Here is a 6,842-nt window from a genome sequence, read left to right as displayed (position 1 = left end):
TTTATTATGTAGAGTTATAGCTTGAAGAAGCCACCAAATACGACTTTACAAGAAGAAGAAGAAGAAGAAGAAGAAGAATACAGGATAACTTGCATGGTTATTTTTGAAGATTATGTGAAATAACAGTTACAATAATAACGATCTGTCAAATAGATAGCATGAGTAAGCCTATATACAATGTTCAGACCCGTGCCTAACTATGATACAATACTGGTAATCAGTGATGACATTTCGAACGTAATCGTATATAGTGAATCTATAATGATAACTTTTATGATCAATTTTTGAAAGAACAACGATATTGTTATGATAATAATTGAAAAATGAGGATGATGATGTCACGCATATTGCTATCGATCATATTGCTATACAATAATTATAGACATGATTTAAGAGGAAAAATAGAAGTCCAACATGGATGACCTACGTTACTTTTTCATATCATTATGTCACTGTAACTTCACTCTGAAAACGTGAATGGAGAAAAAAAAGCCCAATAAACAACAGGCAATTTAATTTAAATACCTAGAAGTAAGTCTGCATTCGCTATGAATATTGTGAACGCCTTTTTGTTTTGTTTTTTGTTTTTTTACCTAGGGGTGCTCTACTACTACTACTACTACTACTACTACTACTACTACTACTACCTTCATTTATTTTTGTTTCTTCAAATTTGTACAGTGATTTTTGTTACACTACGTTATGCAGTATGATAACAGAGGGATACTTCACATTGAGTAAGATACCACAATAGAAATTGGGATGAGAAATAAAGTGATTAAAATAATAAACATTGAACTATCATTTACTGTTGGAATAAGTAAGATATGTGCATTATCATGCCGTCCCCTCGATCATGTAGAGACAAAATACTCATTCCCTCGGACAGGACATAAAATAGAGGTCCCGTGTGTGACTGAGTCACAACCCACGCACGTAAAAGATCCTGCTCCATTCATTCATTGCAAAGAGAACGGTGCATAATCCGGTGAAGTGGTCCCCACGTACCGGACCCCATACAGGGAAGACCAGCTAGTGCAGCTAGTCGAATATGGGCTATCCAGCCATCTTGTACGATGGGAATGAAAAGAAGCAAACTGATATACTATTGTATGCAGTGATTGCGTTTTCTGAAATTATTCCCAATAAAAAACAATGATCTCTTTATGAATGATACCATGTACAAAGTTAATCATGTTAAATGACGAATCAATGTGCATGATTTGTAAAGTGATTTATTAATATGTACCATGCAGAAACAATAAGTGAAATGAAATGAAATAGAATGAAATGGAAAACAAGGGTGATATAGAAAATAGACAGAAAGGAAATATCATTAGACTAGAAAATAAGGAAAAGTAACCATAAAAGATGGGGGGGGGGGAGGAGGAAGACAAAAAAGAAGGCAAACCGCCATTATGCGATTCTAAAAGTGTGGCTGATCTATAAAGGGGATAGAAAATAGGAGAGCATAATTCTTTAATTTCACACTATCATTATGTGACAACCCAGTGCGATGATGATAATTTCTGACGCAGTTTCGCATGAACCTGTTAGCTTTTTAAATCTAGGTGTCTGTTCGCGAAATCGAGACAGAGCCCTCTTTTGACGATAAACCACACAGTAAATCGTGAACGACGCCGACGACAAAAGATCGCACGCCAAAAAATTCACGCTGTAAGCCCTTTCGAAGATTTATACAATGATAAATGTTTGATATGAGGTAACTATACTTGTTAATGCACGATATGTATTATACACAGAGAGATGGTGTAAATAGTAATCTTTATAACAAAGATGATAATAATGATTACAATTATGATGAAAATTATTGTTATACTCATGATAGCCGTCACAGTTTTTGTTATCGTGATTTTGTGAGCAAGTTGAAAAATTTACACTCTTACACTTCATCAACAAGAAGAAGATAGGGTCTACAGTACAGGGAAGAAGAACACATACGAGAAGGTCTTTGTCACAAAATGTCGGACGTTTTATTGAGAAATAAAACATACGAACATCTCAGAGTAAAATGCTGACGTTCACTCTTTGTGATCTAGAAGCATAGGATCCCATATCAGTTTGCTTTGTTGTTGTTGTTTTTTACATAGTGGTTGCCAGAACTCCGCTACAGCTTAACTATTATACTTGTGATTTGAACTGCTGGCATAGTTTAGTAGTAGGGGGCCTATAAATTGTGGCATCAGTCTTAATGTAGTTGTTGTAATCATGTCTTTATTGACAAGCAAAGGACATGTTGACATACCAGGTCCATGGTCCTATTCTGGACACATGGCATGTAATGACACACTTACAGATACTTACACAGTAAATAAATAACAATATAACTGTATTCGCAACAGATTTGTTAGGTTGACAACAATTACAGAACATTCACGCAGTACATATACACTGTAATACCAATGACCAATGTAATAATTCAACATAATTACTACATTATTACCAAGTGCCTTTCATTCCTACATGTTACTTTTTAAGTGATTAAACATCCCCCAGTTCTGTTCTTTTCCTGCATAGAATATGGTGAATAATGAAACTATTGCATATCTACTAATGCTTGATGGAATGCAGTGTTACTTTGTTTGGATCTATATGTTTTGAGTAGGCCTTGCAGTCGTTGTTTGTTTTCTAGTGTTATCTGCCCCCGTGCTCCGATCTCGATAGCAAGAAAGGAAGGCTTATAGCCCTTGCGTTTTAGTTCATTCAACAATACTTTGTATTTCTCTACTTTTCTTTCATTAGCGGCCTCAGTGTTAGGTTCGAAAGGTACAGTCAATTCAACAATTAGGATTCGCTTTACTCTTTCTAGCAAGACTACTATGTCTGGTCGTTTATTAGTTGTTACTACGTGGGGTGGAATCGTTCCGCCTGCCACTTTGCACCCATCTAGATCAGCGTATATGACATGGCCAGGGGGAAGAGGCTCTTTGATCGTGGTAAATCTATTGCAATATGTTGTTGTGTCTCCATTCGTACCTTTCCAAAAATGCCGGGCAATTTGACAAAATATGGTGGAGAGTGCCGGTTGTATTAGGACAAATACGCATTTGTTTGTCAACCTTTTCCCCATAAAGATTTGCATACATTAATAACATTCATGCATGTTCCCACACTTATACGGATATAATGATTTATTTATATCAACCTCCCTCTCTTTCTCTCCTTTCTGTACGTATGAAATATAAACTTATGTGGATATAATAATTATTTCTTTTCCTTTTTCCATAGCCCCCCCCCCCCCTCTCCCTCTGTCCGGAGAGGGAGAGGGGGCTATTCCGGTTGTTTTCTTCTCACGTTCTGGAAACACCTTATTCTGGAGAGTTTCACGAAAGTGAGACCACGATCATTTGATGATAAAACGGTTTATAGATGACTAAGAGGTACATGTAACTAGGGTTACAGGCACTTTATAGGGTCAAACAAAGACTTCCTCTACATTTCCTCCAATCTAATTTTGTTATACGTCACAGATCTTATGTCAGAATAATTCCCGTGCTAGATACATGCACTCGTGGATGACATTGGACACAGATCTATATGTGTAGTACAAGGACAACGTTCAATGTAACTTTTCAAACATGCACCCTCTTTGCAGTGAAAGTGCGTTGTACACAAGATAGCAGTAGAAATCATTATTTTTCTCCTCTCGGGCACCGTGAGATACTCTCCCATCGTGGCATTCACATCATTACGATGCCTGCACGGTAACGAAGGAACACAAGCCCCATCTGGAAAAGGAGTTTCGACAACCAGGTCATTTCTTGTGTGCCCTTGGCTCTCACGAACGAGGTAATCAGTACCTCGCTTCCCTCGTACCCGAAACCCTGCCCTCGACGTCCGCTTATTTTCCGCGGAATTACGTTGACGCTGTCGTTTCATATTGGGCTTTTGCAATAACATTTCAGGCGCGATGGACAAAGAATGCATTTGTTCTTGTTTTGGCGCGCTCTATCTATGTCTGGAGCGGATCTGCAAAAGTATACACAGGTGTTTATGTCATATCATCGCGTCGAAAACAAAGCGAGGATTCAGATCTCCCACCATTCCATCAGCACGTAATGAATATCTTCTGAATCCCACCTGCTTCGCACTCTCACATCTAGATACAACGTGTCAACCCCTATGGTTACCATGGTAACTTAAAAGATTCATAATGATGTTACCACCAGCTTTTTTAGACTCCTCCCTACCTTGGCCATGAATTCTTTCCTACCTGGAAGAAATAACCCTATGCGAGTGATCATTAGCCTCCGATAACTAACGACAAAGAATGCCGCCCTGATAATAATACCCGTAGAAAACAAAGAAGAAAAACGTTTCCTGACGATAATTCTACAACTCACGCACCAAAGAAAACTGGCTTTCCCTGAGGATATATTATCTCGGATTGTAATAGGTAAAAGAAGAAAAGGCTGCCGTGAGAATAATAATTCCTCGCAGGTCATTCGTCTATGAGTGAGTTTTCATTCTTAATTTATATCATTTCTTTGGAACCTACATCCTACAAGCATTGCTTTTTAGTAGGTTCCTCATATTTACACATCATTTATTACATGTCCTTATACATTTGTGAACTTATGTCTAAAATTGAATGTTGTGTTATACATATTTTACTCCGAAATCAAATGGAATGTGAAACCTGAATATGGAATGTGGAATATGGAACTTGAATAAAGAATAAAAAATTAATTCTATGATTAACAAACAAACACACAAATCAAAATTTTCAAGGAGTCATTAGGCATGGATGTCAGTACAATCCATGGACCCTGCCTGGTGCCATTAGTCAAGTTTTCAGAAACTGGACAAGCTTGAATTATAGGAAGAAGACGCAGAGAAGAAAGTCAATCACAATATGAGCTGGTTTTGGTTCAGCGTTGATGATTTCTTGATAGATTTAACACCCAAATAAAGAACCCTCCTCAGGTCCAAGACATTATAATATTGACGGAGTGTTGTTGGGGCATGAGACATGGTCCCATGCATGTAAACTGTCATGAATTATACATTGATTGCCTGATCGGTGTCCAGAAGTTCGCACGGACATTCCCAACGTCAGTTATAACGTATGTGATTCTTTAACAAGCGGTATAACACGAACATCATGTCATCTCGAATTGGTGCCAAGAATGAGTCATATTGTGGCATGTTTGCTTGTTTTTTCGTGTGACCCCACGAACAACGTGACAGATTGTCGGGGATGTATGGAGCCAACGACGGAACATCAAGTCAGCTGATGAACTGATTATTACAGAGTACGAACTACTGATGACGGGGCTTTCCATGTTTATTTTCTTGCTTTACACTGACGAACTGGTGTTGTCTAAATACCAAAAGACAAGGTTATCACGCGACATTTAGTTTTCCGACTTTTCGTCGTTAACCACTTGTGATTCTCGACGCAACTTTCTCCCAGGACTAACGTTGAGCTGGCACGAAGTCAACGCGCAGACGCGATAACATTACACCGGTCAGGTCTATTTACTCAAAGGCCCGAATTCACGAAGGTGGTACAAATGAAACCATGGTTTAAACCATGGACAAAAACCATGGAGCGCCAAGTGTCGCATGGAATATTTCGTTACGAAATCAGTCACTTCGTCAATGAAATGATTATTTGTAAAGAAATGACAACATTTTGTAACTAAATGAACATTTCGTCCACGAAATGACAATTTCGTTAACGAAACGGTCATTTTGTCGACAAAATGACCAATTTCGTAACGAAATATTCCGTGCGACACTTGGCGCTCCATGGTTTTTGTCCATGGTTCAAACCATGGTTTCATTATTGTACCACCTTCGTGAATTCGAGCCTAGTGTCAAAAGTGTCGTACAGGATAATTTCTGTCTTCGGGAATGTTAGGAATGATTACCATGTACCCCATCACTCCTCCTCATATTGTAGAGACCTCTGAATGCGTACGTCCTCTGCGAATGGGTTTGTGACATTCACACATGTTCACTCCTTGGACTCGTCCAATGCCTTTTTCATGACTAGTGACGTATTCTTATTCAGCAGTCTAGAACATCCGTGGTCATTAACAACAATGTGCAGGTTTATAGGTTGTATATATATATATATATATATATATATATATATATATGTATATAGACTTTTTATCATGAAAATCTTCATGGCGAAACGAGTGTTAAAAAATCTCACGCCATGTTCCATCGGTCCTATTTTGCGGGAAAAAAGCCCTCTTGGCTTTATGGAGGCATTTTGGAAAATGAAGATGATATACGAAAGAATCACGAAAAGATCAAGAATTAATCAACATTTTGTATTGGTCATAATAGTAAATAAAATGGAGCAAATTGTTGCTGTATCTCCTCAAAGTTTGTTGTAGTCTAAGCTCGAAATGGTGGTTTACTGATGTGATGTGCTACATGACCTATCATCAACTTATAAACCTCGTAGGAACAGATGGGTAGACGACTCATTCTGTGAGAAGCACGGAGGTACAATGTATTAGCCAAAGATATCCTGTCCCCTTAAGCCAATGTGTGCCCTTTTAGCTGTCTCGTTCGGTTCCACAGCACACGTCTTGACGCATTTCCTCTTTGTTCCTCCAAATCCCAAGATCTCGAGAGTTGATGTAGAATGACGGAACAGCGCGCATTAAAAAGTCTTCGTTATTTCGCTTAAAAAGGTCCCGGATGTGGTTTGCTCGCTCGTTTTTGCAAACTCCGCAATCTGAGAAGACATTCGTTATCTTCTGTCATCGAGTGCCTTAATAACTGTGATTCTAAACAGCCAATCAAATTTGTCTTTACAACAAATCAAGAGTTCATAATTATATATGATTTCTTCAGCC

This window comes from Diadema antillarum, unplaced genomic scaffold (assembly GCF_040938485.1).
Source record: "Diadema antillarum isolate AM-2024a unplaced genomic scaffold, OU_Dant_1.0 seq00000682_RagTag, whole genome shotgun sequence".
NCBI lineage: Eukaryota > Metazoa > Echinodermata > Echinoidea > Diadematoida > Diadematidae > Diadema > Diadema antillarum.
This window is presented reverse-complemented; position numbering follows the sequence as displayed.